Source organism: Oncorhynchus mykiss, chromosome 15 (assembly GCF_013265735.2).
Source record: "Oncorhynchus mykiss isolate Arlee chromosome 15, USDA_OmykA_1.1, whole genome shotgun sequence".
In the NCBI taxonomy this organism is placed as follows: Eukaryota; Metazoa; Chordata; class Actinopteri; order Salmoniformes; family Salmonidae; genus Oncorhynchus; species Oncorhynchus mykiss.
The window spans coordinates 78,034,153-78,054,152 of NC_048579.1; the positions used below are offsets into that span (position 1 = coordinate 78,034,153).

Below are 20,000 nucleotides of genomic sequence, written 5' to 3' on the forward strand. Positions count from 1 at the left end.
CAGCAAAACCCCCTTAACCAGCAAAACCCCCTTAACCAGCAAAACCCCCTTAACCAGCGAAACCCCCTTAACCAGCGAAACCCCCTTAACCAGCAAAACCCCCTTAACCAGCACAACCCCCTTAACCAGCACAACCCCCTTAACCAGCACAACCCCCTTAACCAGCAAAACCCCCTTAACCAGCGAAACCCCCTTAACCAGCGAAACCCCCTTAACCAGCGAAACCCCCTTAACCAGCGAAACCCCCTTAACCAGCGAAACCCCCTTAACCAGCGAAACCCCCTTAACCAGCAAAACCCCCTTAACCAGCAAAACCCCCTTAACCAGCAAAACCCCCTTAACCAGCAAAACCCCCTTAACCAGCAAAACCCCCTTAACCAGCGAAACCCCCTTAACCAGCGAAACCCCCTTAACCAGCAAAACCCCCTTAACCAGCAAAACCCCCTTAACCAGCAAAACCCCCTTAACCAGCAAAACCCCCTTAACCAGCAAAACCCCCGTAACCAGCAAAACCCCCGTAACCAGCAAAACCCCCGTAACCAGCAAAACCCCCTTAACCAGCAAAACCCCCTTAACCAGCAAAACCCCCTTAACCAGCATAACCCCCTTAACCAGCAAAACCCCCTTAACCAGCAAAACCCCCTTAACCAGCAAAACCCCCTTAACCAGCAAAACCCCCTTAACCAGCATAACCCCCTTAACCAGCAAAACCCCCTTAACCAGCATAACCCCCTTAACCAGCAAAACCCCCTTAACCAGCAAAACCCCCTTAACCAGCAAAACCCCCTTAACCAGCAAAACCCCCTTAACCAGCGCAACCCCCTTAACCAGCGCAACCCCCTTAACCAGCGCAACCCCCTTAACCAGCGCAACCCCCTTAACCAGCGCAACCCCCTTAACCAGCGCAACCCCCTTAACCAGCATAACCCCCTTAACCAGCATAACCCCCTTAACCAGCAAAACCCCCTTAACCAGCAAAACCCCCTTAACCAGCAAAACCCCCTTAACCAGCAAAACCCCCGTAACCAGCAAAACCCCCTTAACCAGCAAAACCCCCTTAACCAGCAAAACCCCCTTAACCAGCAAAACCCCTTTAACCAGCAAAACCCCCTTAACCAGCAAAACCCCCTTAACCAGCGCAACCCCCTTAACCAGCGCAACCCCCTTAACCAGCGCAACCCCCTTAACCAGCGCAACCCCCTTAACCAGCGCAACCCCCTTAACCAGCATAACCCCCTTAACCAGCAAAACCCCCTTAACCAGCAAAACCCCCTTAACCAGCAAAACCCCCTTAACCAGCAAAACCCCCGTAACCAGCAAAACCCCCTTAACCAGCAAAACCCCCTCCAAAAGTAAGAGTTAAGATAGAGAGGAGGAGGGGGGGGGGGGGGGGGGCAATGCAAGTAGTCTGGGAAGCCATTTGATTAGTTGTTCAGGAGTCTTATGGCTTTGGGGGGTAGAAGCTGTTTACAAGCCTCTTGGACCTAGACTTGGAGCTTTGGCAGTGATGCAACCTGTCAGGATGCTCTCGATGGTGCAGCTGTAGAACCGTTTGAGGATCTGAGGACCCATGCCAAATCTTTTCAGTCTGCTGAGGGGGAATAGGCTTTGTCGTGCCCTCTTCACGACTGAAGAGAACCGAGAGTTGCGCCTGTTCCATATTTAGTGCAGTACTAATGACCAGAGAACCGAGGGTGATGTCTGTTCCCTGTATAGTGCAGTACTAATGACCAGAGAACCAAGGGTGATGTCTGTTCCCTGTATAGTGCAGTACTAATGACCAGAGAACCGAGGGTGGTGTCTGTTCCCTGTATAGTGCAGTACTAATGACCAGAGAACCGAGGGTGATGTCTGTTCCCTGTATAGTGCAGTACTAATGACCAGAGAACCGAGGGTGATGTCTGTTCCCTGTATAGTGCAGTACTAATGACCAGAGAACCGAGGGTGGTGTCTGTTCCCTGTATAGTGCAGTACTAATGACCAGAGAACCGAGGGTGGTGTCTGTTCCCTGTATAGTGCAGTACTAATGACCAGAGAACCGAGGGTGATGTCTGTTCCCTGTATAGTGCAGTACTAATGACCAGAGAACCGAGGGTGATGTCTGTTCCCTGTATAGTGCAGTACTAATGACCAGAGAACCGAGGGTGGTGTCTGTTCCCTGTATAGTGCAGTACTAATGACCAGAGAACCGAGGGTGGTGTCTGTTCCCTGTATAGTGCAGTACTAATGACCAGAGAACCGAGGGTGGTGTCTGTTCCCTGTATAGTGCAGTACTAACGACCAGAGAACCGAGGGTGGTGTCTGTTCCCTGTATAGTGCAGTACTAATAACCAGAGAACCGAGGGTGATGTCTGTTCCCTGTATAGTGCAGTACTAATGACCAGAGAACCGAGGGTGGTGTCTGTTCCCTGTATAGTGCAGTACTAATGACCAGAGAACCGAGGGTGGTGTCTGTTCCCTGTATAGTGCAGTACTAATAACCAGAGAACCGAGGGTGATGTCTGTTCCCTGTATAGTGCAGTACTAATGACCAGAGAACCGAGGGTGGTGTCTGTTCCCTGTATAGAGCAGTACTAATGACCAGAGAACCGAGGGTGGTGTCTGTTCCCTGTATAGTGCAGTACTAATAACCAGAGAACCGTGGGTGGTGTCTGTTCCCTGTATAGTGCAGTACTAATGACCAGAGAACCGAGGGTGATGTCTGTTCCCTGTATAGTGCAGTACTAATAACCAGAGAACCGAGGGTGATGTCTGTTCCCTGTATAGTGCAGTACTAATAACCAGAGAACCGGGGGGTGATGTCTGTTCCCTGTATAGTGCAGTACTAATGACCAGAGAACCGAGGGTGGTGTCTGTTCCCTGTATAGTGCAGTACTAATAACCAGAGAACCGAGGGTGATGTCTGTTCCCTGTATAGTGCAGTACTAATAACCAGAGAACCGAGGGTGGTGTCTGTTCCCTGTATAGTGCAGTACTAATAACCAGAGAACCGAGGGTGGTGTCTGTTCCCTGTATAGTGCAGTACTAATAACCAGAGAACCGAGGGTGGTGTCTGTTCCCTGTATAGTGCAGTACTAATGACCAGAGAACTGAGGGTGATGTCTGTTCCCTGTATAGTGCAGTACTAATGACCAGAGAACCGAGGGTGATGTCTGTTCCCTGTATAGTGCAGTACTAATGACCAGTGAACCGAGGGTGATGTCTGTTCCCTGTATAGTGTGGTACTAATAACCAGAGAACCGAGGGTGGTGTCTGTTCCCTGTATAGTGCAGTACTAATAACCAGAGAACCGGGGGTGATGTCTGTTCCCTGTATAGTGCAGTACTAATAACCAGAGAACCGAGGGTGGTGTCTGTTCCCTGTATAGTGCAGTACTAATAACCAGAGAACCGAGGGTGATGTCTGTTCCCTGTATAGTGCAGTACTAATAACCAGAGAACCGAGGGTGGTGTCTGTTCCCTGTATAGTGTAGTACTAATAACCAGAGAACCGAGGGTGGTGTCTGTTCCCTGTATAGTGCAGTACTAATGACCAGAGAACCGAGGGTGATGTCTGTTCCCTGTAAAGTGCAGTACTAATGACCAGAGAACCGAGGGCGATGTCTGTTCCCTGTATAGTGCAGTACTAATGACCAGAGAACCGAGGGTGATGTCTGTTCCCTGTATAGTGCAGTACTAATGACCAGAGAACCGAGGGTGGTGTCTGTTCCCTGTATAGTGCAGTACTAATGACCAGAGAACCGAGGGTGGTGTCTGTTCCCTGTATAGTGCAGTACTAATAACCAGAGAACCGAGGGTGATGTCTGTTCCCTATATAGTGCAGTACTAATGACCAGAGAACCGAGGGTGGTGTCTGTTCCCTGTATAGAGCAGTACTAATGACCAGAGAACCGAGGGTGATGTCTGTTCCCTGTATAGTGCAGTACTAATGACCAGAGAACTGAGGGTGATGTCTGTTCCCTGTATAGTGCAGTATTAATAACCAGAGAACCGAGGGTGGTGTCTGTTCCCTGTATAGTGCAGTATTAATAACCAGAGAACCGAGGGTGGTGTCTGTTCCCTGTATAGTGCAGTACTAATAACCAGAGAACTGAGGGTGATGTCTGTTCCCTGTATAGTGCAGTATTAATAACCAGAGAACCGAGGGTGATGTCTGTTCCCTGTATAGTGCAGTACTAATGACCAGTGCTCCTCTCTCTCCGTCAGATTAGATCTGTCTCTTCTTCAGGACGGTGGGAGAAGTTCTCCTCTCTCTCTCTCTCTCTCCATCAGATTAGATCCGTCTCTTCTTCTTCTCCTCCGTCTCCAGTAAATACATCTTCCTCAAGTCGTTTCCTGTTTCCTGTCTCCCGTACGTCGGTCGACTCCTCTCCTCTGCCGGGCCCACTAATCACTCAGCATTATCTAACTCCACAAATGGCATTTCATTAGCTTGTTATCCCCGCGGAGGCCTGAACGCTGTACACTCAATAGCATTATGGGTAATTTCTCATAAAGACACATTATTGATCCTGGGCTTGGCCCGGGCCCTTACTCTATGGTTGAGTCCCAAACGGCACCCTATTCACCTATGTAGTGCACTACATTTGACCAGGATCTGTAGGGGTAGTGCACTACTTTGGACCAATAGTGTATCAGGTGGCGTTTGGGACGGTCTGCCTGGCGCTCTAGAAACGTGTCTGTCAGCAGTCCCTGAATCCCTCCTCCTCCACGTCATGAAGAATTAAACACAGACTCAATTAGACAGCGGTGAATACCACGGATATCTCCATATGCAGAGGTTGGAGGGGGGAGGGAGAAGGAAGAGCTTTTATGAAAATAGCTCTTCCCGTTTACTTTTTCTCGTCCTTATTTGGGGAACACTCTCTCTCTTCCTCCCTTCCTCTCCCTGTCTGCCTCTCCTTCCCCCTATCTAAATATCCCCTCACTCTCTCCCTTCCTCCCTTCCTCTCCTCGTCTGCCTCTCCTTCCCCCTGTCTGCCTCTCCTTCCCCCTGTCTAACTATCCCTCTCACTCTCTCTCTTCCTCCCTTCCTCTCCCTGTCTGCCTCTCCTTCTCCCTGTCTGCCTCTCCTTCCCCCTGTCTAACTATCCCCTCACTCTCTCTCTTCCTCTCCCCGTCTGCCTCTCCTTCTCCCTGTCTAACTATCCCCTCACTCTCTCTCTTCCTCTCCTCGTCTGCCTCTCCTTCCCCCTGTCTGCCTCTCCTTCTCCCTGTCTAACTATTCCCTCACTCTCTCCTCGTCTGCCTCTCCTTCTCCCTGTCTAACTATCCCCTCACTCTCTCTCTGCCTCTCCTTCTCCCTGTCTAACTATCCCCTCACTCTCTCTCTTCCTCCCTTCCTCTCCCTGTCTGCCTCTCCTTCCCCCTATCTAAATATCCCCTCACTCTCTCCCTTCCTCCCTTCCTCTCCTCGTCTGCCTCTCCTTCCCCCTGTCTGCCTCTCCTTCCCCCTGTCTAACTATCCCCTCACTCTCTCTCTTCCTCCCTTCCTCTCCCTGTCTGCCTCTCCTTCTCCCTGTCTGCCTCTCCTTCCCCCTGTCTAACTATCCCCTCACTCTCTCTCTTCCTCTCCCCGTCTGCCTCTCCTTCTCCCTGTCTAACTATCCCCTCACTCTCTCTCTTCCTCTCCTCGTCTGCCTCTCCTTCCCCCTGTCTGCCTCTCCTTCTCCCTGTCTAACTATCCCCTCACTCTCTCCTCGTCTGCCTCTCCTTCTCCCTGTCTAACTATCCCCTCACTCTCTCTCTGCCTCTCCTTCTCCCTGTCTAACTATCCCCTCACTCTCTCTCTTCCTCTCCTTCCCCCTGTCTAACTATCCCCTCACTCTCTCTCTTCCTCTCCTTCCCCCTGTCTAACTATCCCCTCACTCTCTCTCTTCCTCTCTTCCTCTCCCCGTCTGCCTCTCCTTCCCCCTGTCTGCCTCTCCTTCCCCCCGTCTGCCTCTCCTTCCCCCCGTCTGCCTCTCCTTCCCCCCATCTGCCTCTCCTTCCCCCCGTCTGCCTCTCCTTCCCCCCGTCTGCCTCTCCTTCCCCCCGTCTGCCTCTCCTTCCCCATGTCTGCCTCTCCTTCCCCATGTCTGCCTCTCCTTCCCCCTGTCTGCCTCTCCTTCCCCCTGTCTGCCTCTCCTTCCCCCTGTCTGCCTCTCCTTCCCCCTGTCTGCCTCTCCTTCCCCCTGTCTGCCTCTCCTTCCCCCTGTCTGCCTCTCCTTCCCCCTGTCTGCCTCTCCTTCCCCCTGTCTGCCTCTCCTTCCCCCTGTCTGCCTCTCCTTCCCCCTGTCTGCCTCTCCTTCCCCCTGTCTGCCTCTCCTTCCCCCTGTCTGCCTCTCCTTCCCCCTGTCTGCCTCTCCTTCCCCCTGTCTGCCTCTCCTTCCCCCTGTCTGCCTCTCCTTCCCCCTGTCTGCCTCTCCTTCCCCCTGTCTGCCTCTCCTTCCCCCTGTCTGCCTCTCCTTCCCCCTGTCTGCCTCTCCTTCCCCCTGTCTGCCTCTCCTTCCCCCTGTCTGCCTCTCCTTCCCCCTGTCTGCCTCTCCTTCCCCCCGTCTGCCTCTCCTTCCCCCCGTCTTCCTCTCCTTCCCCCCGTCTTCCTCTCCTTCCCCCCGTCTGCCTCTCCTTCCCCCCGTCTGCCTCTCCTTCCCCCCGTCTGCCTCTCCTTCCCCCCGTCTGCCTCTCCTTCCCCCTGTCTGCCTCTCCTTCCCCCTGTCTGCCTCTCCTTCCCCCTGTCTGCCTCTCCTTCCCCCTGTCTGCCTCTCCTTCCCCCTGTCTGCCTCTCCTTCCCCCCGTCTGCCTCTCCTTCCCCATGTCTGCCTCTCCTTCCCCATGTCTGCCTCTCCTTCCCCCCGTCTGCCTCTCCTTCCCCCCGTCTGCCTCTCCTTCCCCCCGTCTGCCTCTCCTTCCCCCCGTCTGCCTCTCCTTCCCCCCGTCTGCCTCTCCTTCCCCCCGTCTGCCTCTCCTTCCCCCCGTCTGCCTCTCCTTCCCCCCGTCTGCCTCTCCTTCCCCCCGTCTGCCTCTCCTTCCCCCCGTCTGCCTCTCCTTCCCCATGTCTGCCTTTCCTTCCCCCTGTCTGCCTCTCCTTCCCCCTGTCTGCCTCTCCTTCTTCCTGTCTAACTATCCCCTCACTCTCTCTCTTCCTCTCCTCGTCTGCCTCTCCTTCCCCCTGTCTGCTTCTCCTTCTCCCTGTCTAACTATCCCCTCACACTCTCTCTTCCTCTCCTCGTCTGCCTCTCCTTCCCCCTGTCTGCCTCTCCTTCTCCCTGTCTAACTATCCCCTCACTCTCTCCTCGTCTGCCTCTCCTTCTCCCTGTCTAACTATCCCCTCACTCTCTCTCTGCCTCTCCTTCTCCCTGTCTAACTATCCCCTCACTCTCTCTCTTCCTCTCCTTCCCCCTGTCTAACTATCCCCTCACTCTCTCTTCCTCTCCTTCCCCCTGTCTAACTATCCCCTCACTCTCTCTCTTCCTCTCTTCCTCTCCCCGTCTGCCTCTCCTTCCCCCTGTCTGCCTCTCCTTCCCCCTGTCTGCCTCTCCTTCCCCCTGTCTGCCTCTCCTTCCCCATGTCTGCCTCTCCTTCCCCCCCGTCTGCCTCTCCTTCCCCCCGTCTGCCTCTCCTTCCCCCCGTCTGCCTCTCCTTCCCCCCGTCTGCCTCTCCTTCCCCCCGTCTGCCTCTCCTTCCCCCCGTCTGCCTCTCCTTCCCCCTGTCTGCCTCTCCTTCCCCCTGTCTGCCTCTCCTTCCCCCCGTCTGCCTCTCCTTCCCCCTGTCTAACTATCCCCTCACTACTTGGATATTATTCTGTGTCCGTGACAGATTCCCTCTGATGTATAAATAATGGAGCTAAATGATGCTCTGTGAGGAGAAGTGCTTCTCCGTCCTCTGACGTTCTTATTATACAAAGTCACTTCTACCTAAGAGGGTCAGATTTCCTGACAAATCCCTCATTACCACACGGCAATAGAAGGGGAATCTATTTGAGAGGAGAAAGAGGGGGAGGAGCCTAATATCAAATCAAATCCCTCATTACCACACGGCAATAGAAGGGGAATCTATTTGAGAGGAGATAGAGGGGGAGGAGCCCTAAACTATCACTATCTAATACCAGGTCTATAGACCTCCCTCTCCTTAGAGACACCATGTAAACTATCTAATACCAGGTCTATAGACCTCTCTCTCCTTAGAGAGACCATGTAAACTATCTAATACCAGGTCTATAGACCTCTCTCTCCTTAGAGAGACCATGTAAACTATCTAATACCAGGTCTATAGACCGCTCTCTCCTTAGAGACACCATGTAAACTATCACTATCTAATACCAGGTCTATAGACCTCCCTCTCCTTAGAGACCATGTAACCTATCACTATCTAATACCAGGTCTATAGACCTCCCTCTCCTTAGAGACACCATGTAAACTATCTAATACCACGTCTATAGACCTCCCTCTCCTTAGAGACACCATGTAAACTATCACTATCTAATACCAGGTCTATAGACCTCCCTCTCCTCAGAGAGACCATGTAAACTATCACTATCTAATACCAGGTCTATAGACCTCTCTCTCCTTAGAGACACCATGTAAACTATCTAATACCAGGTCTATAGACCTCTCTCTCCTTAGAGACACCATGTAAACTATCACTATCTAATACCAGGTCTATAGACTTCTCTCTCCTTAGAGACACCATGTAAACTATCTAATACCAGGTCTATAGACCTCCCTCTCCTTAGAGACACCATGTAACCTATCACTATCTAATACCAGGTCTATAGACCTCTCTCTCCTTAGAGACCATGTAAACTATCTAATACCAGGTCTATAGACCTCTCTCCTTAGAGAGACCATGTAAACTATCACTATCTAATACCAGGTCTATAGACCTCTCTCTCCTTAGAGACACCATGTAAACTATCTAATACCAGGTCTATAGACCTCCCTCTCCTTAGAGACAACATGTAAACTATCTAATACCAGGTCTATAGACCTCTCTCTCCTTAGAGAGACCATGTAAACTATCTAATACCAGGTCTATAGACCTCTCTCTCCTTAGAGACACCATGTAAACTATCACTATCTAATACCAGGTCTATAGACCTCCCTCTCCTTAGAGACCATGTAAACTATCACTATCTAATACCAGGTCTATAGACCTCTCTCTCCTTAGAGACACCATGTAAACTATCTAATACCAGGTCTATAGACCTCTCTCTCCTTAGAGACACCATGTAAACTATCACTATCTAATACCAGGTCTATAGACCTCTCTCTCCTTAGAGACACCATGTAAACTATCTAATACCAGGTCTATAGACCTCTCTCTCCTTAGAGACACCATGTAAACTATCTAATACCAGGTCTATAGACCTCTCTCTCCTTAGAGACCATGTAAACTATCTAATACCAGGTCTATAGACCTCTCTCTCCTTAGACACACCATGTAAACTATCACTATCTAATACCAGGTCTATAGACCTCCCTCTCCTTAGAGACACCATGTAAACTATCTAATACCAGGTCTATAGACCTCTCTCTCCTTAGAGAGACCATGTAAACTATCTAATACCAGGTCTATAGACCTCTCTCTCCTTAGAGACCATGTAACCTATCACTATCTAATACCAGGTCTATAGACCTCCCTCTCCTTAGAGACCATGTAACCTATCACTATCTAATACCAGGTCTATAGACGTCCCTCTCCTTAGAGACACCATGTAAACTGTCTAATACCAGGTCTATAGACCTCTCTCTCCTTAGAGAGACCATGTAAACTATCTAATACCAGGTCTATAGACCTCTCTCTCCTTAGAGAGACCATGTAAACTATCACTATCTAATACCAGGTCTATAGACCTCCCTCTCCTTAGAGACACCATGTAAACTATCACTATCTAATACCAGGTCTATAGACCTCTCTCCTTTGACACACTATGTAAACTATCACTATCTAATACCAGGTCTATAGACCTCTCTCTCCTTAGACACACCATGTAAACTATCACTATCTAATACCAGGTCTATAGACCTCCCTCTCCTTAGAGACACCATGTAAACTATCACTATCTAATACCAGGTCTATAGACCTCTCTCTCCTTAGAGACACCATGTAAACTATCACTATCTAATACCAGGTCTATAGACCTCTCTCTCCTTAGAGAGACCATGTAAACTATCTAATACCAGGTCTATAGACCTCTCTCTCCTTAGAGAGACCATGTAAACTATCTAATACCAGGTCTATAGACCTCTCTCTCCTTAGAGACCATGTAAACTATCTAATACCAGGTCTATAGACCTCTCTCTCCTTAGACACACCATGTAAACTATCACTATCTAATACCAGGTCTATAGACCTCCCTCTCCTTAGAGACACCATGTAAACTATCACTATCTAATACCAGGTCTATAGACCTCTCTCTCCTTAGAGAGACCATGTAAACTATCTAATACCAGGTCTATAGACCTCCCTCTCCTTAGAGAGACCATGTAAACCATCTAATACCAGGTCTATAGACCTCTCTCTCCTTAGAGAGACCATGTAAACTATCACTATCTAATACCAGGTCTATAGACCTCCCTCTCCTTAGAGACACCATGTAAACTATCTAATACCAGGTCTATAGACCTCTCTCTCCTTAGAGAGACCATGTAAACTATCACTATCTAATACCAGGTCTATAGACCTCCCTCTCCTTAGAGACACCATGTAAACTATCTAATACCAGGTCTATAGACCTCTCTCTCCTTAGAGACACCATGTAAACTATCACTATCTAATACCAGGTCTATAGACCTCCCTCTCCTTAGAGACACCATGTAAACTATCTAATACCAGGTCTATAGACCTCTCTCTCCTTAGAGACACCATGTAAACTATCACTATCTAATACCAGGTCTATAGACCTCCCTCTCCTTAGAGACACCATGTAAACTATCTAATACCGGGTCTATAGACCTCTCTCCTTAGAGAGACCATGTAAACTATCTAATACCAGGTCTATAGACCTCTCTCTCCTAAGAGAGACCATGTAAACTATCTAATACCAGGTCTATAGACCGCTCTCTCCTTAGAGACACCATGTAAACTATCACTATCTAATACCAGGTCTATAGACCTCCCTCTCCTTAGAGACCATGTAACCTATCACTATCTAATACCAGGTCTATAGACCTCCCTCTCCTTAGAGACACCATGTAAACTATCTAATACCAGGTCTATAGACCTCCCTCTCCTTAGAGACACCATGTAAACTATCACTATCTAATACCAGGTCTATAGACCTCTCTCTCCTTAGACACACCATGTAAACTATCTAATACCAGGTCTATAGACCTCCCTCTCCTCAGAGAGACCATGTAAACTATCACTATCGAATACCAGGTCTATAGACCTCTCTCTCCTTAGAGACACCATGTAAACTATCACTATCTAATACCAGGTCTATAGACCTCTCTCTCCTTAGACACACCATGTAAACTATCACTATCTAATACCAGGTCTATAGACCTCCCTCTCCTTAGAGACACCATGTAAACTATCACTATCTAATACCAGGTCTATAGACCTCTCTCTCCTTAGAGACACCATGTAAACTATCTAATACCAGGTCTATAGACCTCTCTCTCCTTAGAGAGACCATGTAAACTATCTAATACCAGGTCTATAGACCTCCCTCTCCTTAGAGAGACCATGTAAACTATCACTATCTAATACCAGGTCTATAGACCTCCCTCTCCTTAGAGACACCATGTAAACGATCTAATACCAGGTCTATAGACCTCTCTCTCCTTAGAGAGACCATGTAAACTATCTAATACCAGGTCTATAGACCTCTCTCTCCTTAGAGACACCATGTAAACTATCACTATCTAATACCAGGTCTATAGACCTCTCTCTCCTTAGAGACACCATGTAAACTATCACTATCTAATACCAGGTCTATAGACCTCTCTCTCCTTAGAGACACCATGTAAACTATCACTATCTAATACCAGGTCTATAGACCTCTCTCTCCTTAGAGACACCATGTAAGCTATCTAATACCAGGTCTATAGACCTCCCTCTCCTTAGAGACCATGTAAACTATCACTATCTAATACCAGGTCTATAGACCTCCCTCTCCTTAGAGACACCATGTAAACTATCACTATCTAATACCAGGTCTATAGACCTCCCTCTCCTTAGAGAGACCATGTAAACTATCTAATACCAGGTCTATAGACCTCCCTCTCCTTAGAGACACCATGTAAACTATCACTATCTAATACCAGGTCTATAGACCTCCCTCTCCTTAGAGACACCATGTAAACTATCACTATCTAATACCAGGTCTATAGACCTCTCTCTCCTTAGAGACACCATGTAAACTATCTAATACCAGGTCTATAGACCTCCCTCTCCTTAGAGACACCATGTAAACTATCTAATACCAGGTCTATAGACCTCTCTCTCCTTAGAGACACCATGTAAACTATCTAATACCAGGTCTATAGACCTCTCTCTCCTTAGAGACACCATGTAAACTATCTAATACCAGGTCTATAGACCTCTCTCTCCTTAGAGACACCATGTAAACTATCTAATACCAGGTCTATAGACCTCCCTCTCCTTAGAGAGACCATGTAAACTATCACTATCTAATACCAGGTCTATAGACCTCCCTCTCCTTAGAGAGACCATGTAAACTATCTAATACCAGGTCTATAGACCTCCCTCTCCTTAGAGACACCATGTAACCTATCACTATCTAATACCAGGTCTATAGACCTCTCTCTCCTTAGAGACACCATGTAAACTATCACTATCTAATACCAGGTCTATAGACCTCTCTCTCCTTAGAGACACCATGTAAACTATCACTATCTAATACCAGGTCTATAGACCTCTCTCTCCTTAGAGACACCATGTAAACTATCTAATACCAGGTCTATAGACCTCTCTCTCCTTAGAGACACCATGTAAACTATCACTATCTAATACCAGGTCTATAGACCTCCCTCTCCTTAGAGACACCTCAAATGGGACCCTATTCTCAATATAGGGCACTACTATAGACCCTATTCTCAATATAGGGCACTACTATAGACCCTATTCTCAATATAGTGCACTACTATAGACCCTATTCTCAATATAGTGCACTACTTTAGACCCTATTCTCAATATAGTGCACTAATTTAGACCCTATTCTCAATATAGTGCACTACTTTAGACCAGGCCCCCTTTCATAGGTGCACTTTTAAGGGAACAGAGTGCCATTCAGGACACCGCCTGAGCCTGCAGGTAAATGGTAAAGGTCATTTAATATGTTGACAGTCTAATGCTGATCCTCTCTAATGGGGTCCTGTCTGTCTGGTGGAAAAGACCCTTGTTCTGGGCCTGGGTAGACTCAGCTGGGCTGTCGTTGGTCTGTCTGGTGTAAAATACCCCTGTTCTGGGCCTGGGTAGACTCAGCTGGGCTGTCATTGGTCTGTCTGGTGGAAAAGACCCCTGTTCTGGGCCTGGGTAGACTCAGCTGGGCTGTCATTGGTCTGTCTGGTGGAAAATACCCCTGTTCTGGGCCTGGGTAGACTCAGCTGGGCTGTCATTGGTCTGTCTGGTGGAAAATACCCCTGTTCTGGGCCTGGATAGACTCAGCTGGTCTGTCTGGTGTAAAATACTCCTGTTCTGGGCCTGGATAGACTCAGCTGGTCTGTCTGGTGTAACATACCCCTGTTCTGGGCCTGGATAGACTCAGTTGGTCTGTCTGGTGGAAAATACCCCTGTTCTGGGCCTGGATAGACTCAGCTGGGCTGTCATTGTTATGTGTGTGGAGGTAAAGTCTCTCTCTGTAATGAGGATGACCAATGATAATGACCTGTTGATTCAGGGTGATAATGACCTGTTGATTCAGGGTGATAATGACCTGTTGATCCAGGGTGATTATGACTGTTGTTGATTCAGGGTGATAATGACAGTTGTTGATTCAGGGCGATAATGACTGTTGTTGATTCAGGGTGATAATGATTGTTTTTGATTCAGAGGATGAAGTCTGGTAATTTATCCTGGGAAAATACGGAAGACAGAAAACTAATGGGAAATGAAAAGGACTACAGGAAAAGGAGGACCGAGCACGCCCCCCATTATCATCGAAGGGGCTGTAGTGGAGTAGGTTGAGAGCTTCAAGTTCCTTGGCGTCCACATCACCAACAAACTAACATGGTCCAAGCACACCAAGACAGTTGTGAAGAGGGCACGACAAAACCTATTCCCCCTCAGGAGACTGAAAAGATTTGTCATGGGTCCTCAGATCCTCAAAAGGTTTTACAGCTGCACCATCGAGAGCCTAGACTCAGGTTTTATCACTGCCTGGTATGGCAACTGCTCGGCCTCCGACCGCAAGGTACTACAGAGGGTAGTGAGTACGGTCCAGTACATCACTGGGGCCAAGCTTCCTGCCATCCAGGACCTCTATACCAGGCGGTGTCAGAGGGAGGCCCTTAAAATTGTCAGACTACAGCCACCCTAGTCATTAGAATGTTCTCTCTGCTACTCCACGAAAAGTGGTACCGGAGCGCCAAGTCTAGGTCCAAGAGGCTTCTAAACAGCTTCTACCCCCAAGCGATAAGACTCCTGAACATCTAATCAAATGGCTACCCATACTATTTGCATTGCCCCCCCCTCTTCACACCACTGCTACTCTCTGTTGTTGTCATCTATGCAGAGTCACTCCGGACTTCCTGTGTGTCTGTCTCCTCTACCCTCATATACAGAGAGACCATCGATCTGTCTCCTCATATAGAGAGAGACCATCCATCTGTCTCCTCTACCCTCATATACAGAGCGACCATCCATCTGTCTCCTCTACCCTCATATACAGAGAGGACATCCATCTGTCCCCTCATATATAGAGAGAGCATCCATCTGTCTCCTCTACCCTCATATACAGAGAGGACATCCATCTGTCTCCTCTACCCTCATATAGAGAGAGACCATCCATCTGTCTCCTCTACCCCCATATACAGAGAGACCATCCATCTGTCTCCTCTACCCTCATATACAGAGAGACCATCCATCTGTCTACTCATATACAGAGAGGACATCCATCTGTCCCCTCATATAGAGAGAGACCATCCATCTGTCTCCTCTACCCTCATATACAGAGAGACCATCCATCTGTCTCCTCATATAGAGAGAGACCATCCATCTGTCTCCTCTACCCTCATATACAGAGCGACCATCCATCTGTCTCCTCTACCCTCATATACAGAGAGGACATCTATCTGTCTCCTCTACCCTCATATCCAGAGACCATCCATCTGTCTACTCATATACAGAGAGGACATCCATCTGTCCCCTCATATATAGAGAGACCATCCATCTGTCTCCTCTACCCTCATATACAGAGAGACCATCCATCTGTCTCCTCATATACAGAGAGACCATCCATCTGTCTCCTCATATACAGAGAGACCATCCATCTGTCTCCTCATATACAGAGAGACCATCCATCTGCCTCCTCATATACAGAGAGACCATCCATCTGTCTCCTCATATACAGAGAGACAATCCATCTGTCTCCTCTACCCTCATATACAGAGAGGACATCCATCTGTCTCCTCTACCCTCATATACAGAGAGGACATCCATCTGTCTCCTCTACCCTCATATAGAGAGAGACCATCCATCTGTCTCCCCTACCCCCATATACAGAGAGACCATCCATCTGTCTCCTCTACCCTCATATACAGAGAGACCATCCATCTGTCTCCTCTACCCTCATATACAGAGAGGACATCCATCTGTCTCCTCTACCCTCATATACAGAGCGACCATCCATCTGTCTCCTCTACCCTCATATACAGAGAGGACATCCATCTGTCCCCTCATATATAGAGAGACCATCCATCTGTCTCCTCTACCCTCATATACAGAGAGACCATCCATCTGTCTACTCATATACAGAGAGGACATCCATCTCTCCCCTCATATACAGAGAGACCATCCATCTGTCTCCTCATATACAGAGAGACCATCCATCTGTCTCCCCTACCCTCATATACAGAGAGGACATCCATCTGTCTCCTCTACCCTCATACAGTGCCTTGCGAAAGTATTCGGCCCCCTTGAACTTTGCGACCTTTTGCCACATTTCAGGCTTCAAACATAAAGATATAAAACTGTATTTTTTTGTGAAGAATCAACAACAAGTGGGACACAATCATGAAGTGGAACGACATTTATTGGATATTTCAAACTTTTTTAACAAATCAAAAACTGAAAAATTGGACGTGCAAAATTATTCAGCCCCTTTACTTTCAGTGCAGCAAACTCTCTCCAGAAGTTCAGTGAGGATCTCTGAATGATCCAATGTTGACCTAAATGACTAATGATGATAAATACAATCCACCTGTGTGTAATCAAGTCTCCGTATAAATGCACCTGCACTGTGATAGTCTCAGAGGTCCGTTAAAAGCGCAGAGAGCATCATGAAGAACAAGGAACACACCAGGCAGGTCCGAGATACTGTTGTGAAGAAGTTTAAAGCCGGATTTGGATACAAAAAGATTTCCCAAGCTTTAAACATCCCAAGGAGCACTGTGCAAGCGATGATATTGAAATGGAAGGAGTATCAGACCACTGCAAATCTACCAAGACCTGGCCGTCCCTCTAAACTTTCAGCTCATACAAGGAGAAGACTGATCAGAGATGCAGCCAAGAGGCCCATGATCACTCTGGATGAACTGCAGAGATCTACAGCTGAGGTGGGAGACTCTGTCCATAGGACAACAATCAGTCGTATATTGCACAAATCTGGCCTTTATGGAAGAGTGGCAAGAAGAAAGCCATTTCTTAAAGATATCCATAAAAAGTGTTGTTTAAAGTTTGCCACAAGCCACCTGGGAGACACACCAAACATGTGGAAGAAGGTGCTCTGGTCAGATGAAACCAAAATTGAACTTTTTGGCAACAATGCAAAACGTTATGTTTGGCGTAAAAGCAACACAGCTCATCACCCTGAACACACCATCCCCACTGTCAAACATGGTGGTGGCAGCATCATGGTTTGGGCCTGCTTTTCTTCAGCAGGGACAGGGAAGATGGTTAAAATTGATGGGAAGATGGATGGAGCCAAATACAGGACCATTCTGGAAGAAAACCTGATGGAGTCTGCAAAAGACCTGAGACTGGGACGGAGATTTGTCTTCCAACAAGACAATGATCCAAAACATAAAGCAAAATCTACAATGGAATGGTTCAAAAATAAACATATCCAGGTGTGAGAATGGCCAAGTCAAAGTCCAGACCTGAATCCAATCGAGAATCTGTGGAAAGAACTGAAAACTGCTGTTCACAAATGCTCTCCATCCAACCTCACTGAGCTCGAGTTGTTTTGCAAGGAGGAATGGGAAAAAAATTCAGTCTCTTGATGTGCAAAACTGATAGAGACATACCCCAAGCGACTTACAGCTGTAATCGCAGCAAAAGGTGGCGCTACAAAGTATTAACTTAAGGGGGCTGAATAATTTTGCACGCCCAATTTTTCAGTTTTTGATTTGTTAAAAAAGTTTGAAATATCCAATAAATGTCGTTCCACTTCATGATTGTGTCCCACTTGTTGTTGATTCTTCACAAAAAAATACAGTTTTATATCTTTATGTTTGAAACCTGAAATGTGGCAAAAGGTCGCAAAGTTCAAGGGGGCCGAATACTTTCGCAAAGGCACTGTATACAGAGAGACCATCCATCTGTCTCCTCATATACAGAGAGACCATCCATCTGTCTCCTCATATACAGAGAGACCATCCATCTGTCTCCTCATATACAGAGAAACCATCCATCTGTCTCCTCATATACAGAGAGACCATCCATCTGTCTCCTCATATACAGAGAGACCATCCATCTGTCTCCTCATATACAGAGAGACCATCCATCTGTCTCCTCATATACAGAGAGACCATCCATCTGTCTCCTCATATACAGAGACCATCCATCTGTCTCCTCATATACAGAGAGACCATCCATCTGTCTCCTCATATACAGAGAAACCATCCATCTGTCTCCTCATATACAGAGAAACCATCCATCTGTCTCCTCTACCCTCATATACAGAGAGGACATCCATCTGTCTCCTCTACCCTCATATACAGAGAGACCATCCATCTGTCTCCTCTACCCTCATATACAGAGAGGACATCCATCTGTCTCCTCTACCCTCATATACAGAGAGACCATCCATCTGTCTCCTCATATACAGAGAGACCATCCATCTGTCTTCTCATATACAGAGAGACCATCCATCTGTCTCCTCATATACAGAGAGACCGTCCATTTGTCTCCTCATATACAGAAAGACCATCCATCTGTCTCCTCATATACAGAGACCATCCATCTGTCTCCTCATATACAGAGAGACCATCCATCTGTCTCCTCATATACAGAGAGACCATCCATCTGTCTCCTCATATACAGAGAGCATCCATCTGTCTCCTCTACCCTCATATACAGAGAGGACATCCATCTGTCTCCTCTACCCTCATATACAGAGAGGACATCCATCTGTCTCCTCTACCCTCATATACAGAGAGGACATCCATCTGTCTCCTCATATACAGAGACCATCCATCTGTCTCCTCTACCCTCATATACTGAGAGACCATCCATCTGTCTCCTCTACCCTCATATACAGAGACCATACATCCGTCTCCTCTACCCTCATATACTGAGAGGACATCCACCTGTCTCCTCATATACAGAGAGACCATCCATCTGTCTCCTCATATACAGAGAGGACATCCATCTGTCTCCTCATATACAGAGAGACCATCCATCTGTCTCCTCTACCCTCATTAACAGAGAGACCATCCATCTGTCTGTCTCTACCCTCATAGACAGAGAGGACATCCATGTAGTCATAGGTGGAGAACTAACAGAGGACTGTCACAGTAATATGTTACTGTCTGAGGTGTTAGTGGTTTATTTCTGGGCCTGCCCTGCCCTCTAGTGTTCAGGCTGGGTCATTGCAGCAGCTCTTTGAATGACGGAGCCATAAGGACCCTTACTGTAATACGATGTCCTGATACAAGGATACAAATGTCAACCATTTCTACACTTCTAGTCGTTGATTGAGAGGAAGCTGGAAGAACCCCAGCCATTTCTTGACAGACCGGCTGAGAGGAACAGACAGACATACAGACTCTCCCTCCCTCCTCTCCCTCAGTCTCACTTCTCTCTTTATGTCCCTAACCCCCCCTCCCTCCCTCCTCTCCCTCAGTCTCATTTCTCTCTTTATATCCCTAACCCCCCTCCCTCCCTCCTCTCCCTCCCTCCTCTCCCTCAGTCTCACTTCTCTCTTTATATCCCTAACAATCTCTCCCTCCTCTCCCTCAGTCTCACTTCTCTCTTTATGTCCCTAACCCCCCCTCCCTCCCTCCTCTCCCTCAGTCTCGTTTCTCTCTTTATGTCCCTAACCCCCCTCCTCTCCCTCAGTCTCACTTCTCTCTTTATGTCCCTAACCCCCCTCCTCTCCCTCAGTCTCACTTCTCTCTTTATGTCCCTAACCCCCCTCCTCTCCCTCAGTCTCATTTCTCTTTATGTCCCTAACCCCTTCTCTCTCCCTCCTCTCCCTCAGTCTCACTTCTCTCTTTATGTCCCTAACCCCCCTCCCTCCCTCAGTCTCACTTCTCTCTTTATGTCCCTAACCCCGCTCCTCTCCCTCAGTCTCACTTCTCTCTTTATGTCCCTAACCCCCCCTCCCTCCCCTCCCTCAGTCTCACTTCTCTCTTTATGTCCCTAACCCCCCTCCTCTCCCTCAGTCTCACTTCTCTCTTTATGTCCCTAACCCCCCTCCTCTCCCTCAGTCTCACTTCTCTCTTTATGTCCCTAACCCCTTCTCTCCCTCAGTCTCACTTCTCTCTTTATGTCCCTAACCCCTTCTCTCCCTCAGTCTCACTTCTCTCTTTATGTCCATAACCCCCCCTCCCTCAGTCTCATTTCTCTCTATGTCCCAAACCCCTTCTCTCTCCCTCCTCCATATTTATCTCT

At 48.0% G+C, this 20,000-nt stretch overlaps 1 protein-coding gene across 3 annotated transcripts in view; it reads left to right on the plus strand.

The window, feature by feature from the left end:
- Positions 1-20,000, plus strand: part of LOC110490691 (Rho guanine nucleotide exchange factor (GEF) 39) — a 107,994-nt gene that overhangs the window by 75,182 nt on the left and 12,812 nt on the right. The window lies entirely within an intron of this gene.